The following is a 24,602-nucleotide window of genomic DNA, read 5'->3' as shown; positions in this document are numbered from 1 at the left end:
GAGGGCGCTGCGCATTGGGCCCAGTGCGTTGCGCATCAGTCTAGAAGTTCCCAAATCGTTCCAAATTGTTCAATAACCCTCAAAAACACTGTATTTCCACTCTACAAGTAAGTTATCATCATCCTCAAGCTGAATTTGATCTCTTACCACTGTTCTTCATGAGTTTTGCATGTTGAAAGTCAAACCCTAGCTTGTCTCCACTATTCTCCATTTCATTGTTAAATTTCACTCCATAATCACAATCCATATCATTAAAACTCTTTCCTCCCTTCCATTTGCCTAAAACACTCCATTTATCCCATTTTCCATATCCCACTCCCCTAAAACAACTAATTCCCTTCACCAAACCCTAAATCCCTCACTAAACCCTAGTTTCTCAAAACTAATCCCTTCATCCCCCAACTCCATTTTCCATTAGTAAAATCTCTTCATACTCATCTCCCTTGTCCTCCCTCATTACCATATTTTACCATATCATCATCACATCCCTTCCCTAAGATAAGCACCATGGCAAGAAACAGTGAGTCAAGCTATGAAGAAGAAACACTAAGTGACAATTCAAGAGACAGAAATGTACAACCTAGAAGACCTCACAAGGGTGGGAAAATTATCAGAGAGGAACTGATTAGCATTGTTGAACTCCTTGCTTGCCTTCTTGCAACCACTTGTTTTAGATACCAATCTTGCTTTGAGTTTTGTGAGATCGTTGAGAGGGTTAAGTATCATCATGAATTGGCAAGGCAATTTGTCATCAACATGGAGAACAATATGGTAAACCTTGCTGGCATCAATTTCGCACTTTCACCAACCATTATTGCAGAAGCAACTAGAATGCCAGATGTAGGAGAAAGGTGGAACAAAAGACAGAATATCAGCAAACAGCATTATGAACCATACATTAAGGCCAAATATCATGGTAAATTGAGCAGGGTGTTTCCTTTCAAGTTCTTGGAGGACCGGTATGTTCCACTTATGAAACTCATCATCAAATACTTCACATGTGAGGGTAGGTTCTCCAGACTCTATGCCTATCATATCAGATTACTTATGCACTTCACTAGGGTTAGAATGATGAGTATTCCATATTTCATTTGCAAAAACATAGAGAGGATGACTATGATTGCAAAGAGAAAACCATACCCACAGCAGCTTAACAGTATTTATCACTTTGTTGTCATCAAGATTATTGTTGTGCATCAACTTACTCAGTTGGGAGTTCCATGGGACACCTTCATTGCCCATCGAATCTTCAAGGGGCCTCAAATTTTTGCAGATCCTCAAGAGGAAGGTTGACCTTCCAGGAAACAAAAAGAGCATGAAGACAAAATTGAAGAGGCTCACATTCCTGTGTTTATAACTTATGAAAAAGGTACAAGAAGACTTTTTACAGCTGCCAAACGAGTATTATCCCCACTAGGGGTGGAAGGGGTCTCGTTTCCTTCACTGGATCACAGGTAAATGCTATCTTCACCTGGGGTGAAAGGGGCTTTTCCTTCTTCTTCAGCAGAATAGGTACAAGACAAAGGAAAGCAAAAATTGCATGATGAAGGGCCTTCCGAAGGGCAAGATAAGGATTTTGTTTTGGTTGAGGAAGATGACACTGTTTTGGGCTCCCAAAGCTCAAGACTCAAGGATATGGTCATCAAAGAGAAAGAAGCTGAGATCCAAGCCTTATCACTTGACCTTCAGAGGGCTAAGTTGATTATTAACTTCCTTGAGTAAGAGAACAAGCAATTGGAGGACAAACAAACAATCATGGAGCTACAAACCATTAGGGAAAAATGACAAGTGGCAAAAAGAAGGAAAATCAAGATGACATCACTAGAACAAGAAATAGAGGCTGACTGAGAATCATGGTTGGAAAGAGTGAATATCCACCTTGAGAAGCTACTTGATAAGGCTAACAAGGAGAAGAACATGTTGCACCACATGGCTTATCACTATTTGACCCGGAACAGAATTTGCAAGACAAGGATAAGAAGCCTAAAAGCTAAGTTAAAGAGAGCCTTAGAAGCCAAAAGGGAGCAAGATAAACTTAAAATTTTGGTTGAAGCTTCCTTGGCTCAGCAAAGCAATTAGTAATCTTACCTCTTGCCAATGTTGAAGCAATTTTGAGAAATTTTTTCATTTCACAAATTTTAATTGCAAAACACAGGAATTTTCCTCTGATGCGCAGCGCCACTGGCACTGCGCATTGAGCTGGCTTGGAATTTTGCAAAATGGCTTACATTTTTGGATTCCTCATGAAAAAATACTGAAACCCAGAAAGTTTCATGAAATTTGGAGGAGATCTGGGTCACCTAAAGGGAAAAAAACACCTAAAAAATGCCCTCTCTGCCACTTTTTGGACCCACAGGAAGCAGTCTTGGGAGAAGTGACTTTTGAAGGGGAAAATGGACTCCAAATCCAAAAATTCCAGTTGTCCTAGAAAGTAGACAGACAGAGATTTCCAACAAGCCATCTTGGACCTAATTTGGTGAAGGGTAAGGACTTCAAACTTAGCCTTGAAGTGGAGTTGCGCATCAGGCTCAGGGCGCTGCGCATCAGGCAAAATTTTGCCAATTTTGCTCAAAAACTCAGAATTTTGCCTAGTTTTCTACCAGTTTGACTTTTTCTTCTCTCATGGTCAAATTCATGATGTATTATGATGTAACTTGATGTACTATGATGTAAAAATGGTGAAAAATGACTTAAGGAGGTAGATACATTAGTTATAGGTGGTTTTGAGCTGAATGAATCAGTTTCCATAGTTTTAGAGTCCACTGCCTATTTTTCAGTTCCTAGTTTAGATCTTGTTGAAACAACTCCTTGACTCATGGATTTGACCCTTGATGGTTAGAATAGGTGGTTTGATGCCTATAGCTTGTACTTTCTTAGTCATTTGTCAAGGTTGGACTCTTGTGGATGCATTGAGCACTATTGTACATCACTTTTGTAGTTTGGCAAGGAAATAAACCAAGGTTTTGCATCATTTTGTGGGATTCTTGTGGTAATGTGAATTAGCATTGTTTTCTTCTCTGTTATTCAATTTATGTTATGTTTATATGTGCGATCATCTCTCTCTTTCTGCATAACTAAATGAATCAAGTGTAAAAGGTGGAATTCATTGGTGTGTCAGTGCTCTGCCTTGGGGTTTATTTAGTTCTAAATGTTTTCTGTTGTTTGAAGAGGACTCATGACATTTGCGTGCCATCTCCAACTCCTCACCAGTATTTAGACTCACCATTACATTCATTTCGAAGTGCTAAAACACTTGCTACCTCGCCCCACAGAAACCTATGCAAATCTGAGTTGATTTCCTAGACCCAAAGCTGCCTTCCTCATCTGATCCAGCAACCAACCATTAAAATCAATCCAAATCCTCTGAGCATATACCTAGCCTAAAATTAGCTTTCATATCAGTCATCTCAAGCATTAATTACTATATTTCCTTTGAGATTGACAAGTAGAGAGCCCTCTCCCGACCTGGTAGGGCTAGTTACCAGGTTAAGCGTGGTTTGATGTTACCCTAGACCTGCCTTTCTCAGCCTGAGGTAGATTTAGGCTATAACATAGTGGTGACCATACTGGGGAAGAGGTGACAGATCTTCTCCGGGAAAGATCATTCAAGTTACAGATCTGATTGCTGATGGTGGACAACAGTCAGACACATATGAAGGCTGAAACATTCACCTGGCGACTCCAACTCAATCCAGAGATTCCAGTGCTCACTGATCTGTTCATGCACTAAAATAAAATGGTAGGGTATGTGGCAAACCCTGTGTTTTGTGAAGTTTTAAAAGAAGTTAGAGATCAGTTAGTGGATATTGAAATTGATGAAGTATTTTTCATTACCGTGCTTCAATGTTTGAGATCTCCGAAGTTTCCTCCTAAAGCTAAAACTGGTTTCTTTGAGTTAGTTGTTGAAAAATTTGAGAAGGAGATTCAATATTTAAATGATCAGATCCAATCATATGAATTCCGAGATCCCAAAAAGTTCTTGGAAACTCTCCCTCCTTCAAAACAAGAAACAATAGAGCTGCTCGTGGATGCTTGCATTGACAGTTTGCAGTTGGAGGTCTGTGTTGAGGAGTTAGGGCAACAAACAGAGTCTAGTTTCTTTGATCCTATTGTCGCATATATGGAGTATTTTTTCAGTTTGAATGATAAGTCAGATTGTCTTTCACATAGCCAAATTCAGTTTGTGCATGGATGGTTGTCAGCATTTACATTTGTGTCTTGGTTGAAGCACTTTCAAGCAGCATCCTTGTCACAGTTACTTGATTGGTTGATCTGGCATTACAACGTTACTTGATCTATCAATTTTGCAGCAAAGTAGGTTAGATTTGTACATAAATAAGCTACCTGAGGTAGCATTTCAGTTTTCAGTCTTTGTAATTGAGTCAGTTTTGAGTCAAGGAATTTGTTTTAGTCTTCAAAAGTTATTGACTCCATCTTACCCAATGGAAGAAGGCACTGGTCTGCTTTTCCAGAGATCTATGGTTCTTGGCACCTCCCAGGAGCTACCATCCCCATTGGAGCCAATGTTAGTGTCAGTATATTCATCCCTCCATCAGTGATCAAATTTCTCTTTTTGCATGCATGTTAGGTGTCCCATCTGATCAGCTACATTCCATTAGGTCATGGATCAACCGATGGTAGTGGTTCATTGTCATTTTCCCTCATGGCATTTACCTGCTGGCCTATTTTCACATGTTCAGGTCATTTACTGTTATTTTATTTCATTAACTTTACCAAAATCGTTTTTAGGGTTTTAGGGCTCACTAGGTCTAGGGTTTGTCACCATGGTCATCAAAAACCTAATAAAAGGTCAGCAGGCACATGAGGTGGTCTTATAAGTTCATCAGATCAAAATTTCACTAATAATATGCTCAATAAATGATTTTTACCTCAAAACTTTGTTTTGAGGTGAAAACATAGTTTTTTATTTTTGTGCACAAAATTTATGTAATTTGAAATGTTTTCTATATGTAATAAGTTACAGCTGCTGCCCTTGCTCACCTTGCCAACTCCAGCCACTGTAGACAAAAGCAAAAGCATCAATGCATCATTTTACCAAGTGACCAAGAAAAGTCAATTTAAATGAAAAAACAAAGCTAATGACCAAAAGTGACTTGGACATTAGAAAAGTGGGTTTGAATAAGTAGAAAATTTAAAGCCATCCATATATAAAGTGAAAGGGGTGCCATTTATCATTTTATTGTGCAAAATACCCTTGGAGAGAAAAAAATCGCGATTTAGAGGAAGATTGAGCTTTGGAGGTCAAAAACCCTGTTTTTCAAGCAAACTTGCCTGGCACTGCACATCAGAGGCAATGCGCTGCGCATCAGTGACTTTTTGCCAGTGTTAATTTGCACGGGCATTGCACATTGGGCCCAGTGCACTGCGCATCAGTCTAGAAGTTCCCAAATCATTCCAAATTGTTCAATAACCCTAAAAAACGTTGTATTTCCACTCTACAAGTAAGTTATCATCATCCTCAAGCTGAATTTGATCTCTTACCACTGTTCTTCATGAGTTTTGCATGTTGAAAGTTAAACCCTAGCTTGTCTCCACTATTCTCCATTTCATTGTTAAATTTCACTCCATAATCACAATCCATATCATTAAAACTCTTTCCTCCCTTCCATTTGCTTAAAGCACTCCATTTATCCCATTTTCCATATCCCACTCCCCTAAAACAACTAATTCTCTTCCCCAAACCCTAAATCCCTCACTATACCCTAGTTTCTCAAAACTAATCCCTTCATCCCCCAACTCCATTTTCCATTAGTAAAATCTCTTCATACTCATCTCCCTTGTCCTCCCTCATTACCATTTTTTACCATATCATCATCACATCCCTTCCCTAAGATCAGCACCAAAGCACCATGGCAAGAAACAGTGAGTCAAGCTATGAAGAAGAAACACTAAGTGACAATTCAAGAGACAGAAATGTACATCCTAGGAGACCTCACAAGGGTGGGAAAATTATCAGAGAGGAACCTATTAGCATTGCTGAAATCCTTGCTTGCCCTCTTGCAACCACTTGTTTCAGATACCAATCTTTCTTTGAGTTTTGTGAGATGGTTGAGAGGGTTAAGTATCATCATGAATTGGCAAGGCAATTTGTCATCAACATGGAGAACAATATGGTAAACCTTGCTGGCATCAATTTCACACTTTCACCAGCCATTATTGCAGAAGCAACTAGAATGCCAGATGTAGGGGAAAGGTGGAACAAAAGATAGAATATCAGCAAACAACATTATGAACCATACATTAAGGCCAAATATCATGGTAAATTGAGCAGGGTGTTTCCTTTCAAGTTCTTGGAGGACCGGTATGTTCCACTTATGAAACTCATCATCAAATACTTCACATGTGAGGGTGGGTTCTCCAGACTCTATGCCTATCATACAAGATTACTTATGCACTTCACCAGGGTTAGAATGATGAGTATTCCATATTTCATTTGCAAAAACATAGAGAGGATGACTGTGATTGCAAAGAGAAAACCATACCCACAACAGCTTAACAGTATTTATCACTTTGCTGTCATCAAGATTATTGTTGTGCATCAGCTTACTCAGTTGGGAGTGCCATGGGACACCTTCATTGCCCATGAAATCTTCAAGGGGACTCAAATTTTTGCAGATCCTCAAGAGGAAGGTGGACCTTCCAGGCAACAAAATGAGCATGAAGACAAAATTGAAGAGGCTCACATTCTTGTGTTTATAACTTATGAAAAAGGTACAAGAAGACTTTTTGCAGCTGCTAAACGAGTATTATCTCCACCAGGGGTGGAAGGGGTCTCGTTTCCTTCACCGGATCATAGGCAAATGCTATCTTCACCTGGGGTGAAAGGGGCTTTGCCTTCTTCTTTAGGTACAGGAAAAAGGAAATCAAAAATTGCATGATGAAGGGCCTTCCGAAGGGCAAGACAGGGATTTTTTTTTGGTTGAGGAAGATGACACTGATTTGGGCTCCCAAAGCTCAAGACTCAAGGATATGGTCATTAAAGAGAAAGAAGCTGAGATCCAAGGCTTATCACTTGACCTTGAGAGGGCTAAGTGGATCATTAACTTCCTTGAGCAAGAGAACAAGCAATTGGAGGACAAACAAACAATCATGGAGCTGCAAACCATTAGGGAAAAACGACAAGTGGCAAAAAGAAGGAAAATCAAGATGACATCACTAGAACAAGAAATAGAGGCTGACCGAGAATCATGGTTGGAAAGAGTGAATATCCACCTTGAGAAGCTAATTGATAAGGCTAACAAGGAGAAGAACATGTTGCGCCACATGCCTTATCACTATTTGGCCTAGAACAGAATTTGTAAGACAAGGATAAGAAGCCTAAAAGCTAAGTTAAAGAGAGTCTTAGAAGCCAAAAGGGAGCAAGATAAACTTAAAATTTTGGTTGAAGATTCCTTGGCTCAGCAAAGCAATTAGTAAGCTTTCCTCTTACCAATTTGGAAGCAATTTTGAGAAATTTTTGTCATTTCACAAATTTTAATAGCAAAGCACAGGAATTTTCCTCTGATGCACAGCGCCACTGGCGCTGCGCATTGAGCTGGCTTGGAATTTTGCAAAATGGCTTACATTTTTGGATTCCTCATGAAAAAATACTGAAACCCAGAAAGTTTCATGAAATTTGGAGGAGATCTGGGTCACCTAAAGGGCAAAAAAACCTAAAAAATGCCCTCTCTGCCACTTTTTGGACCCATAGGAAGCAGTCTTGGGAGAAGTTATTTTTGAAGGGGCAAATGGACTCCAAATCCAGAAATTCTAGTTGTCCTAGAAAGTAGACAGACAAAGCTTTCAAAAAAGCCATCTTAGACCTAATTTGGTGAAGGTGAAGGCCTTCAAACTCAGCCTTGAAGTGGCACTGCGCATCAGGCTCGGGGCGCTGTGCATCAGGCAAAATTTTGCCATTTTTGCTCAAAAACTCAGAATTTCGCCTAGTTTTCTACCAGTTTGACTCTTTCTTCTCTCATGGTCAAATTCATGATGTATTATGATGTAACTTTATGTACTATGATGTAAAAATGGTGAAAAATGACTTAAGGAGGTAGATACATTAGTTATAGGTGGTTTTGAGCTGAATCAGTTTCCATAGTTTTAGAGGCAAGCTGTTCCATTGCCTATTTTTCAGTTCCTAGTTTAGATCTTGTTGAAACAGCTCCTTGACTCATGGATTCGACCCCTGATGGCTAGCATAGGTGGTTTGATGCCTATATCTTGTACTTTCTTAGTCATTTGTCAAGGTTGGACTCTTGTGGATGCATTGAGCACTATTGTACATCACTTCTGCAGTTTGGCAAGGAAATAAACCAGGGTTTTGCAGCATTTTGTGGGATTCTTGTGGTAATGTGAATTAGCATTGTTTTCTTCTCTGTTATTCAGTTTATCTTATGTTTATATGTGTCATCATCTCTCTCTTTCTGCATAACTAAATGAATCAAGTGTAAAAGGTGGAATTCATTGGTGTGTCAATGCTCTACCTTGGGGTTTATTTAGTTCTAAATGTTTTCTTCTGTTTGAAGAGGACTCATGACATTTGCATGCCCTATCCAACTCCTCACCAGTCTTTAGACTCACCATTACATTCATTTCGAAGTGCTAAAACACTTGCCTACCTCGCCCCACAGAAACCTCTGCAAATCTGAGTTGATTTCCCGGACCCAAAGCTGCCTTCCTCATCTGATCCAGCAACCAACCATTAAAATCAATCCAAATCCTCTGAGCATATACCTAGCCTAAAATTAGTTTTCATATCATTCATCTCAAGCATTACTTGCTATATTTCCTTTGAGATTGACAAGGAGAGAGCCCTCTCCCGACCTGGTAGGGCTAGCTACCAAGTTAAGCGTGGTTTGATGTTACCCTAGACCTGCCTTTCTTAGCCTGAGGTAGATTTAGGCTATAACAAGGGGAGTATGTTAAATATGGCATTGTATCTAGAATTTTTATGTATTGTTCCTTTCCACGTATTTACCCTTGCCAGTGATGTCAAAGGGGGACAAAATATTGCACTCACCTTTAGATGTTAATTTCAGGGGGGAAGATCAGGCTGAGGTTCACATCAATGTCAAAGGGGGAGCTTGTTGACATTTTAATGCTGACATTAATGCCACCTAGTGTATGCCTTGTAATCATGAGTTGTATGCATTGTATTTGGGCTTGTGTATGCTTTTATTTAGTTGTCATAATGTCTAAATTATCTTATATGGTTGTCATGATTTCTACAGCCTACACCTAAAGTTATGCTGCAAACATGGTTGAAGAAGTCATACTTATATGAGGTAACACAAGTGCATAGTGGAATATAGAGCAGTATAATGCACCTCTCAAATCTATTACCATCGTTATAACATAGGTTCTATGAGTAAAGGGTGTGTTACATCCAGCTAGTGGATTTTTCCAAATTATGTGTGCACTCATGTTAATTCCATGGGTATTTCCTATGGTTTTTGAGTTTGGTAAATGGTCAAATAGTTGGAGGTAGTTTGCCTTTCATCTAGAATATGATCAAAGTGGAAAAATATCACTCATTCAATGAAGGTAGTGGTGGATCGAGTCAAGGAGCAAAGTTCTATGAACTAGACCAAATCTATATCATATGAACAAAGATTTTTTACTCCCCATTACTCTGCTTGTAATTACTAATTTAATCACTCCAAAAAATTACTTATAGGAGAATTTTTTGAAGAGTTGAGGTTGGTTTTTTGTGTGTGTGAGAGATGAAGTGTATTGTTTATTAAGTGGAGAAGGATCAATATTCAATGGTTGTAGAAGATCAATGCATAACTTTAGCAAGTCATTTCAAAGATCAAATTGCAGATGTTATTCATATTTTTTTGCAGAGATTGAAGATTTTGATTGAGTAATTATAGTGAGAACTTGTCTATATTTTAGAAAATTCATGTTTAGTGGCAGCTGAAGGGTTATTTACAAGAGTTATCTTTTGTATTTGCAATAGTTGTATCAATCCGGAATTGCCTTGTAAACTTTAGAGTTATTTGTTTGTTGAGGTTGCGGCCTCAAGAAAGTGGATTTTTTCCATATTATTTTAGGAGTTGTAGCTCCAAGTTGGTTGTGGCCAACAAATTTCATTATTAAGGAGTAGTGGATCCTTTCTAGTAGTGGTTAGTTGAATATTGTAATTGAGAAGACTCTTAATTTAATAGAGATAAGAAGCAACAAATAGTTCGGTGGTTTTCTACACCAGGAAGGCTTCCACCTAAAATATCAGTGCCTTTATGTGATGTTGTTTTTGATTGATACGTTGCATGTGTTGTTTAGTTCTCAATTCTTAAAAGTTCATTTCTTGCAAAAATTTGGTAATATTTATGCAATATTTATTCGCCCCATCCCTCTCAATATTGCTAGGTTCTAACAAGATGGTGGTCAATTGAACATGTAGTACATGGTGGTTTCAATAGATACTATAATGGTTCCCTTTAATCTGTGAGGTAAAAATGGGATTTGATGGACAACATAATTGAAAAATAATGGGGGAAGATAATAAGTGTGACGAAGTGGAGCTTTTTAAAGTTCATAATAGAAAAGCATCTACAATAAAACGAAAGTATCATAGGGATTTTTTCCCAAGCTGGGCTTACCTATGCTCAAGTATGAAAGAACACAGCTACCAAATCAAGTACACCATGGATCCATTAAGTAGATAAAAAAAAATGGCCATGAAAAAGATAATCAATAGATTCATGTCAAATACATCATAGCCATGAGAAAATACAAAGTGGATCTATGTATTAGTGTACATCAAAAGAATAACTTGAACTATTAAATGAACCATTGATTCTCCAAACATACCAAGGTTATGTGGGGAGGTAATATTGCCTTCTGTAATTCGAGCAATAACATGAAGAGAAGATGTGACTATGACCCAAAATCTTCACCCTAGATCCACCAATGGTATAAACCTACACCATGTGAATAATGAGTTGATGTCGAACATGCGAGAGATCATTTCATTAGAAAGTATTTATGTACACCATTAAAAAATATGAGACAACACACCTATAATGATAAGTAGATGTCAAGGTAACTAGTACATTCCAGTGAGTGCGAATAAATGTGTCATCATAAAAAATTTGTAGAATCTACCAATCATGGGACAATGATGTAGTTCCATTGTTAATAGTGAGAGAACCTACCACCAATGAATACAAGTCCCCAGATATTACGACATATCCAAATCTAATTCCTAGAACAAATGAGTCAGTGTTAGGAAGAGATCTATTAGAAGGAGGGCATTAATGCATCCCCCTTCATCCAACATCAGTAAACATCATGATCATGATTTGATAGTCTTGCAAAAATCCTTAAGGAGCAAACAACCTAGTGCACAAGATGCAAATAGTGCATAGAAGAGACCGTCTAAGCAACAACCAATAATGGAAGTTGTTGACAAAGGTGAGGAATTCCACCAATGATAAAAATGAAAACCAAAGTACAACATAAATCCCAATATGTGAATGGCGGTCTTTCCCTCACTAACAAATGGGAAACCACTTAGTCAACAACCATTAATGAAATGTCATCTAATAAGAACAAAGTAACCTACTAATTGCGAAAATAGGCCTAGGGTGTTATCAACTCTAGGTCAATCAAGGAAAATTTTAAGGAAGGAATTTTTTCTTAATGTTTAGAAACCTTGGTGAATCTTAATAGTCCCTAATATGCACAATGTAAAATGTTTGGATATATTTTTCTAAAAATATTCAAATTTCTAATGATTTCATATCGTTCTCTATAAAATTTTAGCAATTTTTAAGGTAAAATAATTTTATATTATAAAATGTGGGCGAATAAATTTTAGAGAAAATGGAAATATGGTGAATCAATTTTTTGAAAAAACTATGGAAAATTAGCCCATCTGCGAATATTAGCCCCTAAAATTTTCCATGGGACTCAATCGCTTAGATAAATGTGTCATAGTTGATAAGAGATTACCCACAAATGAGAAGTCAATGAGGACCTTCTGCATTGTTGATGAAATTGATAATAACTTGACAATAGGGAAGGCTAACATGAATGGTCAATAATTCTTAGGAATGAATGACAAGCTTAAAGACAATCCTTGAAAATAAGCATGACATAATGGTTATTCGAGTGGCATTTGACATGAAAAGAAATAATGATGCAAATATAAAATATAAGAAGCACCAACATATTCTCCATAGTGATTTAAAGAGTAGTCAACATGAGGAGCAAAATCTTTAGGATCAAGGTTTAACTCCTAAGGCAACAATAAGACCAACTTGTTGAGAAGAAGACTCAAAACTTGGTGTTTTATTTAGGGGCAACATAACTAAAAATGCTACCACAAAAAATGAATACCTTAATTATTTCACACTCTACTCTTTAACAATGTTACCAACTTAATGAGAACTTTACCAAGTTTTCTTTTTTTTGGGGGGGTCATCAAATCATAAACTTTGTGCTAATTTTGAAAAGTGGTGATGCAACATCACTTTATTTTCATTTCAGGGTTAAAATTCAATCATTTTTAACCATGCAATTAAAAACCAAATATCATGATTATGAAAAAAATGAAAAGCTATGCTGAAATGTAAAAGTGGTGATGCATCATCACCTCTCTTTTTTTCATGGTTAAGATTCAAACCATTTTCAATCATGACATTAAAGACCAAATATCATGACTATGAAAGATATGAAAAAACATGTTGAAATGCAAAAGTGGTGATGCAACATCACCCCATTTTTTTCAAGTTAAAATTTAAACATTTTCAACCATGGCATTAAAGACCTTATATTGTGACTACAAAAAAACCTAAAACAAAACACTTCAAATTTTCCTACTTTTTTTTAATACTTTTTTTGTGTGTTAAATTTATCCAACTTTAGTTTTATTTTATTTTTTATTTTCATTGTCTAACTTATAGATGAATGGTTTTTTTTTGCCAAAATCTAGAAATACCATTTTTAGTGAGGTTGTAATTTATTGTTGCTTAATATGCACTTTTGAACACATAAATGGATTAAGCACTCCCTGAAACACTTGATCTTTACAAATTAAACAACTTAAAATTATGATTTTTAAAAATCTATATTAGATTTTGGACAAAGTTGCCAAGAAAAAATGCTCAGAAAAAGGGTCATTTCCTCTATTAATTAGACTATGTATTTTGTATTTGGGGATGTAAGTATCAATTAATTGACATTATAGGCTTGACCATCCGTACTAAAAATAAAAAACATAAAATTGACTGTGAATACCATTTTTAGTGATATTGTGATTTCTTGTTGTTTAAAATGCACTCTTGAATACATAGATGGATTAAGAACCTAAAAAACTCTATAGCACTCTATCTTTACAAATTAAAGAGCTTAAACTTATGATTTTTAAGAATCTATATCAGATTTTGGACAAAGTTGCCAAAATAAATGCTCAAAAGGGTAATTTCCTCTATTAATTAGACTATGCATTTTATATTTGGAGTTGTAAGTATCAATTAATTGACATTACACCCTTCACCATCGGTACCATCGAAAATAAAAAACATAAAATCGACTGTGAATCTAATAGTGACATTACATATTTTTTGTTTAAATTTTACTTATTTATTTTTTAAATAATTTATGTTAAAAATGATAGAAAATTTGTATCTGTGGGGCAGAAAAACCGATTTAAAAGATATAAAAAAATACATTTCCATTCTAAAATGTATTGAAAAACACTAATTAAAAAAAAAAAACAAACAATTTAAAAAAAAATAAAGAGAAAAAGAAAACATTAAAATACAAAATTTAAATTACTTAATTAATTAAAAACCCTTTAAAATTTTTAAAATATTTAAAAAAACATTCAACATAAAAATTATTAATAATAAATAATAATAAAATAAAAATACAATATAATAAAATATTTTTAAAAATAAAATAAATAATTTTTAAAATTATATATATAATAAAAATAAAATTCAAAATTTTTAAAATTTAAAATTCAAATATAAAATTATAATTCAAATTTTAAAGAATTATCAATAAATTAATAAAAATTAATTAATAAAAAAACATAAAGGGGCATAGGGACAATGCCAGACATTACCCCTCTACCATGGGCCTGATTTGGTAGCTGGTTATACAACCCATATTTTTTAATATATCATTTTTTATTATTATTTGTCAAGTGGTTTGTGTTCTCCAAAAATTACATCATGCTTGACTTGTGGCTTGAGAAATTGCGATCCTGGGGCATCTAAGCCTTCAAAATCACTCGAGGATCGCACTTGGCCTGGGTCACACCAACCCTTAACATGGTTGGACTTTTTCCCCCAGAGTTTCAAACCGATGACCTTCACATCACGGAGTCACTTAACAGTACATCCATCACTGTCTATTCTACACCCCATGCACAAATATATCATTTATTTTTTTTAATATATATTTTTAAATTTTATTTGTTTTTAAATCACTTTAAATGTTTTTAAATCACTTTAAATGTTTATTTGAATCATCTTTATTGATTTTTTTGGTCGAAGATAACATAATTATTAATTAAAAAAAAAAACTAGTTTTTATTTTTATTTTAAAGGGAGTTGTGACTTGAAATGATGCAAAATAGTAACAAGTTGTTGTTTGATCACAAGGATTCAAACATATCATTTAAAAAAAATGCTAATTATCTGGAAGAATTTAAAAGTTTTAACATATTATCTAAAGAGTTTGCTAGCATAAAACCTGATAAATTGCTCTAAAATTAATATTATTTTACAAAACATAAGGGAAACTAATATTTAAAAGAAAATGTGGCCACTAATGGCATATTGCTTGATATCTACCTAAAGAGAGAGCTTGGGAGCTAGATTTACATTTGACATATCTTTATAAACTCATTGAAATGTTTTTTCTTCTTTGAGTACAATTTTGATAGATCCACTAGAGATCATTGGATGAGACATCCAAGACTAAGAGCTTCTAGCCAAAATGAGAACTAACTAGTATATCATATTTAAATCTACCTCCAAAGTATTAATATTTTGGTTCTACTAAACTACCAGCTCAAATAATTCTTCACTCTTAGCCTTTTAATAATTAACTTGAGGCATATTTTTTCTACTGAGGTGAGAAAGAACCATGTGGAGATTCTCAATTTTCCTAACATTTCATCTCTAAACAAGGAATACAAGAACTAGAGTGCGAATGCTCTTCCATAATACAAAAATTTCTGAGAGTTTCCAAAGTGAATATTTCAAGGAGTCCTTCGAGCAACACAAGGTCTCTATGGAGAGCTCCTCTTTACCATGCATGGAAGACAAAAAACTAAAGAACCCAGTGAACTATCCACCCCAAGCTATAGCTAGAATGAAAGCGAGGCCAAATTACATGCAATTTCTACCTAAAAATACTTGAATTTTTTTGGAGTTGTTCCAAACATTAATTCCACTAGCATATTTGGACTTTGTTCAATTGAACATGAAGAGAAAAGTACTATGAAGAACTATGGAGTGTGGGACATATGATTGATATCTATGTTACCATGGATATTCCACTAGAATAGTTTGTCACAACAAATGTAATAAAATAATTGAAATTTATACTATGAAGGTTAATTTCCTTTAGATCCCATATTCTTTAGTTACTAATTTTCTGCTTAAATGCATGAAATAAATGAAATTAGAATATTAGAGAATAGAAAAATACATGCACACACACCATCCACAAATAAACACAAGTTTTACCTTGGGAAACCCTTCTGAAAGAAAACCCAGTTAGAAGGTGATGTTTCTCTGCTCTCTTTTCTCTAGTATGGAAATTTACAAATACAAAGAAAGAGGTAGTCTTTATGAAGTCATCTCATCCATGTGGCCTATAAGGCTACTATAAAAGCTTAAACCCTCCTATGTTTCTCTTTAAGTTCCCACTTCTAGTTGCTTTGCTCAACTATGGAACAAAATATAATAATGTAGAATGGAACCGCTATTGCTCCTAGCAACCTAGTATATAACATAGTTAGTTATCCAACTAGGGGTAAGGCTTGAATCCCTCAACCCTTAACTAGAATTACGGATTTGGACCTTCAATAATCATCTTGAAATTTCCCACGTGGCTAGCCCCATATGCATGAGTAATGGGGGTTGATGTGGCATCCTCTAGTACCATGGTGGTGAACACGGTGAGGCATAACTTTTGCATACTAACTCTAATTGATGTGATTATTGCTCTTTTGGAAAGGTACTTGAGTGTATATGAAGATATTTTGGTTTAACACTAAATTAGGAATTGTTTGTCCCAAAATTTTCTTTTTGATGACTCAAAATGGCTCCAGAAGGTTTCATACCCCAATTCATCCAATTGGGACCCATCATTATAAAGCACTTACAAGCTAATTCTTCCAAGTTTTTCCACTCTTAAAGCATTAATATAGATGGGAAATAATATAATGATCCAATCTTTATCATAGCTCCCCATTTAGGGACAATGTTGGTCCGTTAAAGCTTTATTGAATGAGGTGAGGAATTTTTTCCTCTACCTTCTTGAAGTACCATTTTGCTTCACTGGAAATTGTTCTTTCAACCTAATCTGCCAAAGGTCATGCTCCCCCTATCTTATAGTTTGGTATCTCTTTTGAAAAACTATTTCCTCTACAAATTTTTCCTAAGTATCTAGTTCTAAGTCCTCTGTGGAAGGTAGGACTTGTCCCTCTTGTTGGGTTGTGTTATATTCTTTCCATGACTAGCCCCAGTAGTTAAAAGGGGGGGGGGGGGGGTTAGACGGGGCACTGAAGCCCCCCTTGTACGGGGGGTTTGAGGGGGGTGGTAGGCCCCCTCTACGGGGTTTGGGGTAGCAGCCCGGGAAATTTTTTTTGGACGCTATATTAGGTGGGAAAACCTACCTATGGTTTTGTGCATGGTTTTTGCACATGGTTTTGGGTGCGATGGTTTTCGGTCCATGGTATTTTGTAGATCCGATCAAGGGAACTACGATTATGTTCTAATCTAGGGTTAATGGATTGGGGTTTATGGATGCTGCGACATGTATATATATGTATTGTAACATTGAAAGGAACATAATGAAAAATCAATCTGGTAGTCCCGATTTTGGGATCCAGGGGAAATCTCTGTGTATATTTGTTTTATGTGTTATGCTCTCGCCTTTTTTATTTTTTGTTTTTAGAATTCATATGAAGGTAATTTCTATACAGGGTTAAAACCTACACCTCCTGCCCATCCAACATGGAAGGCTCATAGAGTTTGAGATTATCCATATTCACTACTACGCAAATGTGCATGTAATGAGGGAGATTGAGTCCATATGAGTATCTCCTTCCTTTTTTGATATTTTGGAAGAACCATACCATGGAGTTTTCATATACTAACCTATACCTTATAGTCTTTCCTTGTTCAATTGTAACCATACTCGGTATCCCACTCTAATTAAATTATTTGTTCTGTGTTGATCATGATTAAGCTTATATTTTCTTATGACTTCTTCAACATTTCTTGTACTTGCAAATTGATTTTCCTAATCTTCTCAACATATTTTTTAGTTCTTAATGCATCTCCTATGAAGCCTTCCCTCTCTCCTCCTTGTTTTCCAAATACAATATCCAAGGGTAAAGGTGGCAAGTATGCAAAGCAATTTTAAAAATGTGACTTACTATTAGAAGTGTGGACTACTTTGTTATAAGAGTGTTATATATAGATCAATTTTTCATCCAAATTCTTCAGTGTTATGTCATTTAATTCTGTATATTCAATGCACATTTTCCAAGTCCCATCCTTCTTTGGAATAATTATGATGGGTGACCCACACAGTGAGGTGTTTGGTCGAATCACACCTTGATCTAGCAACTACTGCAACTACTTTTACACTTCATTTGTTTCGAGAATAGACTATATATATAGCCCAATATTTAGTAATCAAGATTCTTGAAATAGCTATATTTTGTGATCCACTTCCCTCTTCAATGGTATGCCTTTAGGATCCTCAAACACTCCTCTATGTGCCTATAGAAACTCCAAATAATGCTTCTACTCTTTAGTACACCCCTATAGTGATGCCTTTTTTCTTGTTGAATCATCAACATGTTAGTTTTCTCTTAAGAAACACAAAACATATTTCTTACTATAACTAATTAGCTTCATGGCTTGGTTAACACTTGCCATTGAGATCTTCAACTTGCCTTTTTGTGCATCGATGATGTAGAATTTCCCATCCTTGATTAGGTGATATTGATTAGATCTCAACATGAAAATTGCATCCCTCATATATATAAGGGCTTCCAAACACTACTGTACATACATCAAGGTGTAGTACATCTAATCCACTTCATCAATATAATCAATGTTGACAACAAATTTAATCTTGTGTTATTTTGTTACCTTTATATACTCATCCCAATGGATATTAGTTAGGATGATCGCCAATCTCAAATGCAAGCTTGTTGATTATATCCGATGCTATGAGATTACTTCGTGGAGTCGAATAGAGCATCTATACTGATCTTCTTAACCTTGATCTTGAGGTGGAAGAGTTTGGTCATCTATTCTCTTCTTGATGATGAAGGCTACTCAAGTTCACCTCATTTAACATTGATATGCAAACAATATTATCTTCCATAGTGAATATTATTTCAACATTATTGCTCCAATTTATGGCTAAAATATTAGTTTTCATCACATGCTTCTTATAGTCCTTTGGGTTCACCTCTAGAGGTAGTTTCTATCACTTTTCCCTAGTGTGACCAACAATGTTGTAATGTTTACAATGGTTTGGGATCCCTGCATTAGCATAAAATGGCTATTGTCTTCTTATCCTTCCCCATTTCCATTTCTTCTTCCCCTCCTTGGAATCTTCCTAGTGCTCTTTCTACTTGGAACCACTTAGCTTCTCTTTCTTGTGGCATATTCTTTCTAGATACTATGCCTATAAAAATGCCTACTTCGCTATCTTTAGCTTGAAAAGAATCACTTGATTTTGTAGATGGATATTTGGATGCCCTAGATACTTAATGATTACATTTAGGTTCTTAAGAGAGATACCCAACATCATCTTTCTGAACTCAGTGGTGTACTCATGTACATTATACCCTTTCCAATCCCTAAAGTAGTTCCATGGGATCCATTATTCCTATACGTACCATATAGAGTAAAATTAGGACTTAATGATGGTTTTTAAGTCCTCCTACCTAGATATCAATGGATCACCCTCCAACCTAATTGTTTCAGTATGTCTTTCCCACCATTGTAAAACGTGGGAATCTAACTTCAATCTAGTGAATGATATGTTTTATTCCTCATCTATATGGTGAATGTTAAATTCAACTTCTAGTTGTTGCAACTGACGATTCAATTTTAATGCATTGATATCAAATTGGTATGGATTTATTCCCACTTTTTCTTGCATCTTGAATAAGGACTATGAAGGTTTAAAGAAACTAAAACTTGCCTTCTCTTTCTCAAGAAATTTACATTCCTTTTATAGGTATTCCTAATATCCCAATTTCCCCCTTGATATCACCTCCATCTTCTCCAAATAGTTTGATATTTCTTTCCAGATATTTGCACTTCCATCCTCACAAATATCTCTCTTTTTGGATCATGAGGGTTATTGTGAACAAACTCATCAAACATGGTTATGGTTCTACGATTTTATTCTTCAATAGGTTCTTAGATCCCTTGTAAGTTCTCACAAAATGCACTAAACAAACATGTCTCTTATACCAATATGATATGTAAATTACTGTGGATATTCCACTAGAATAATCCGTCATAATAGATATGATAAAATTACTGAAATATATATTATGAAGGTTAATTTTCCTTAGAAGATAGATTCTTTGGTTGATGATTTTATGCTTAAATATATGAAATACATGAAATTTGAAGAATAGAGAAAAAAAAATACGTATACACACCATCCGAAAAATAAATAAATAGTAAAATAAAATAAAATAAAAAATTTACTCTAGAAAACCCTTGCGAGAGGAAACCCAGCTAGAAGGTGAGGTTACTCTTCTCTCATTCCTCTGCTATAGAAATGTGCAAGTACAAAGAAAGAGGCATTCTCTATGGATTTACCTATGACTTTTTCCCTATAAGGCTACTACATAAGATAAACCCCTTATATTTTTCTCTCTAAATTCACACTCCTAATTTCTCTACCAACTATGAAACAAAATACAACAATATATAATGGAACCCCTACTGCTCGTAGTAGTCTAATCTATAACATAACTTGATAGCCAACTAGGGGTAAGCTTTTTGTTATGAACCATGTGCCTTAAAATTATAAGAAGCCAATAATTGTAGTGCACTTCAATGGGGAAACCTCCTTTTATAGTAAATACAATATATAATACAAGGTTTGACGATCCTAAGACTAGGTCTTCTTGGTGTTTATATAGGTGATCCAGGTGGCTCCAGAAATAGAAGTGGTCCTGAAAAAAACTCAAAAAATCAAAGTCATCATATGGAAGTGAAACTAGGACCATTTCATAGCGCTCGTCGCCCTAATTCCAACAGTGAAAATGATCCTCAAATCTGAGTTCATATGCTCAAGATATAGCCAATCAAAGTTTTGGTCAAACTAGGCCAAGTGGCAGTCACTAACAAGGCAAGAATTTGACGAAGGACGACGCAAAAAAAAAGGTGTGTGTGTGTGTGTGTGGGGTGGTAGGATGCCAACCTCACCATCCCTCTAATGTTTATATTAAAAAATAGCAAGTGGTTGGCGGGTAGTAAAACCCCACCAAACCACTCATGTTAATACATATATCGGGGCACGGTCTATTCGCAAACTACCAACGGTCATACCCATTCATAATGTGGAACCAACAAACAAATCAATGTGTGTTATATATAAAACATTTGTTACACTAAAAAGGTTTCGTGGGGTTGGACACCAGAAGCTCCCCCGCTTGCGCGCCTTAAGATAGTACCGCCAACCAACGAGCCAACGACCTGTCCATTGGAACGTATGTCACAAATTCATTACTTAAACCTCAAATAATTTTACCATGGGACTGGTGGAGAGCGAGCGAGGTCCGGGTGTGGAACTAGGAGCGGTCCAAGAGTGGCAGAACCCTAAAGAGGACTATCTTTTGATGTTGAGAAGATTCCTTTGGGGTCCAGAAGTCCCAGTGTCAGAATATGGTCGAGTTTATAGTCACTTGACTCGATTTCGTGCCACGAATCCAATGATGATGTCAGTTTCTGCATATGAGCTTTGCATTTTTCTCCCATGACGGAAATTTGAGGTATAAGGGTCATTTATGTAAAGTTGATTGTAATTCATTTTTTCTTCCATTTAATGAAAGAGGCCTCCCTGCTTTGAGCATGGCCCGAAGACGTAGCCCACATTGTGAGAACTCCATAATCAAATCATTTGTGTGAATTTGATCTCATGGTTTCTTTATGATTTCCACTTATCTTTCATGTGTTAAGTTACTTGGTTACATGCTCTTTTATATGCAATTTTGTATGAGTGAATTCTAAGAAGGAACAAGCTCCAAAGAGGAGAAAGAAAACTCAAATCCTTTGATCCCCAAGTGGGGCATGCACCACGAAGACAAAACATGGAAGATGAGGAAGCTCGAATTGAGGAAGATCGAAATTATCGCAAGATTCTTCACCATGGCAGAGAAAGTTGACAAGTTGTTTGCAGAATATGAGAAGACAATCAAGCCTGAGAAGAAAGAACCAAATGACCATGCATCGGTAAATCATGAAGGTGGAAGAGGATAGCATCTTGAACCTCCCTCTCCATCCTCTAGTGAAAATTATTCTTATTCTCAATTCTCATCACTTAATCATGCATTATAGGAATACATCTAAGAAGCCATTTTTTAAGCTAGATGTAAAGCTTGATTTGCCCACATATAATGGAGAATGTAATGAAGAGAAAATAAACAATTGGATTAGACAGATTGAGGTTTATTTTTCAATTTAGTAGATCGAGGAAGATGAGGACAAGATCAAATTAGCATATCTTTGGCTGAGTGGAATCGTTGTGGTTTGGTGGGAGAGAAAGTTGCAGAAAGGCAACAAAGACTTGGGTAATCTCCTTTCTTCTTGGTCCAATTTTGTTTTTGCATTAAAAGATCAGTTTTATCCTTTGGGTTATCGACAAAAGGCTTTAATGGAATCAAAATATTTGAGGCAAGGAAAGGGTCAAAATGTACAAATATTCACAGAAGAGTTTAGAAAACAAGCACTGAATTTGGGTATTTCATTTGATTCACCTGAAATTGTAATAAATTATATTAGTTCTTTATATAGTTACGTTAGGAATTCTTTGTTGTTATTTGAGCCTACTATTATTTATGCGGTGAATGTGAAGGCCATTCACTTTAAAGTAGGGGAAAGAATGATACGAAGAGCAACCAAAGAAATCATCTTTCAAACTTCATAATGGCAAGTTCAAAGGAAAAGGAAAGGGAAAGGATAAGAAGGAAGCTACAACCAAGAAGGAGGAAGGAGCAAAGCCATCTTGCACACATTGCAAGAAGGAAGGCCATTATGATGAACATTGTTGGAAGTTGCATCTAGAGTTGAAACTAAAGAGATTTGGTTGGAAGAACAAGAAAAATACGGTGGCAACCATGATCCAATTGCAGTGACGAGACACAAATCACAAGAGTAGGAGTACAAGGTACTCTTTCTCTTCATGCTAATGAAAGTTTTGAATTACATTCAAGTACAAGTTCTTTATATGAGTCTCTTGTTAATGAACGAAAGAGGACTGAATTGTTCCACATTAGAGTCATTATGAAACATACTAAAGTGGAAACCTTGTTTGATCCAAGATCACAAGAAAAATTGATTTCAAAATCCTTGGTTAAGAAGTTATGATTAGAGACCAAACCTCATCTGAAACCCTACCTTCTTGGTTGGGTGTGTGATAAAGCCAAATTACATGTAACCAAGCAGTGTAGAGCTATATTTGTGATTGCATCCAAACTAATAGATGAGGTTGATCTTGATATTGTACCCTTGGATATTTGTGGTATTGTATTGGGGAATCCATTTTTGTATGATAGGAAATAATTTTTCTTTCATCGTGAAAAAAAGTATCATCTCACGAAAAATGAGGTGGAATACATTTTGAGAGATCATCGCGCCAAAATCAATGCCAGTCTTATAAGTGCAAATCAGATGAAGATATTGACCAATTCCAGAAAAGGGTGCATGCTCATGGTTGTGAGAGAAAAAATGCAGAGGCATCTGAAGCTTTCCAAGGTTTTGATCCCACTCATAAAAAGGATTTGTATGAAATTGTTTCTAAATACAATGGGATTATCGAGGAACCAAGTGGGTTGCCTCCAAAGTGTGAGAGCCAACATGAGATTCACTTGTAGCATTATTCTCCTTTACCCAACATTGCTATATACAATTTGTTAGCCATGAGATGAAGGAGATAAATAAGCAGGTATAGCAATTGTTGAACCAAGGGATCATAAGGCCAAGTTCTTCTCCATGTGGCTCACCCATCGTGTTGGTGCCAAAGAAGGATGGAACATGGAGGATGTGCGTAGACTACAGGGTAATCAACAAAATAACGGTGAAGAATCGGTACCCTCTCCCTCACATTGATGATTTATTAGATCAATTGAAAAATGTTGTCTATTTCACAAAATTGGACTTGTGCAGTGGTTATCATCAGGTCAGGATTGCAGAACAAGATGTATGGAAGACTGCATTCATAAGGGGTTGTTTGAATGGTTGGTGATGCCATTCAGACTATGGCCACATTCATGAGAATTATGAATGATATTTTCAGACCTTTTCTTTATGATTTTGTACTTGTGTGTCTTGATGACATTCTTGTTTTCAGTAGGACATGGGATGATGATGTGATTCATGTTAAAAAGGTGCTTGATGTTTTGCAAAAAGAAAAATTGTGTGTCAAAATGTCTAAGTGTGAATTTGGTAAGACCTCTTTGGTTTACTTGGGTCACATTGTCAGAGATGGACAATTGAAAATAGATCCTTCTAAAATTTATGTGATTGTAAAATGGCCTAAACCCACCAATGTTATAGAGGTTCATATCTTTTTGGGCGCAATACAATACCGAAGAAGGTTCATTTCCAACTTCTCTGTCATTGCATCCCCCTTACATGCCTTGAAAAGTATGAAGCTAACCTTTCAGTGGGGAGGAAAGCAGTAGAAATAATTTGAAACACTGAAAGAGAAGATCAGTACAACACCAATTTTGGCCTTACTTGACTTCTAGCAGCCTTTTGAGATCGAGACAGATGCTAGTGGATGTGTCATGGGAGAAGCATTGATGCAGCAGATAAAACTTGTATGTTACCATTCAGAGACATTCTCGCAAACCATTGTGAACTATCCCACCTATGACAAGTATTTGTATGCCTTGGTTCAAAGCATGAAGAAGTGGAAGCGCTATTTGATTGGCAATGAGACCATCATTCAAATAGATCACTAGCCCTTGTAGTACCTCCAGTCGAAAACCAAGCTTCAACAAGCATGTCATTTTAGATGGATGGGATTTCTCTAGCAGTTTCACTTGATAATAAAATACAAGAAGGGCACCAACAACAAAGTGGTAGATATGGTTCTCGCCCTCCTATTTCCACATCTATAGTTTTGCAATTTGCTTCACT

The sequence above is a fragment of the Pinus tabuliformis genome, chromosome 7, assembly GCF_031772625.1.
Source record: "Pinus tabuliformis cultivar Carrire ecotype Pingquan chromosome 7, CPIR1, whole genome shotgun sequence".
Lineage (NCBI taxonomy): Eukaryota > Viridiplantae > Streptophyta > Pinopsida > Pinales > Pinaceae > Pinus > Pinus tabuliformis.
The sequence above is the reverse complement of the archived record's forward strand: the minus strand, read 5'-3'. Positions refer to the sequence as shown.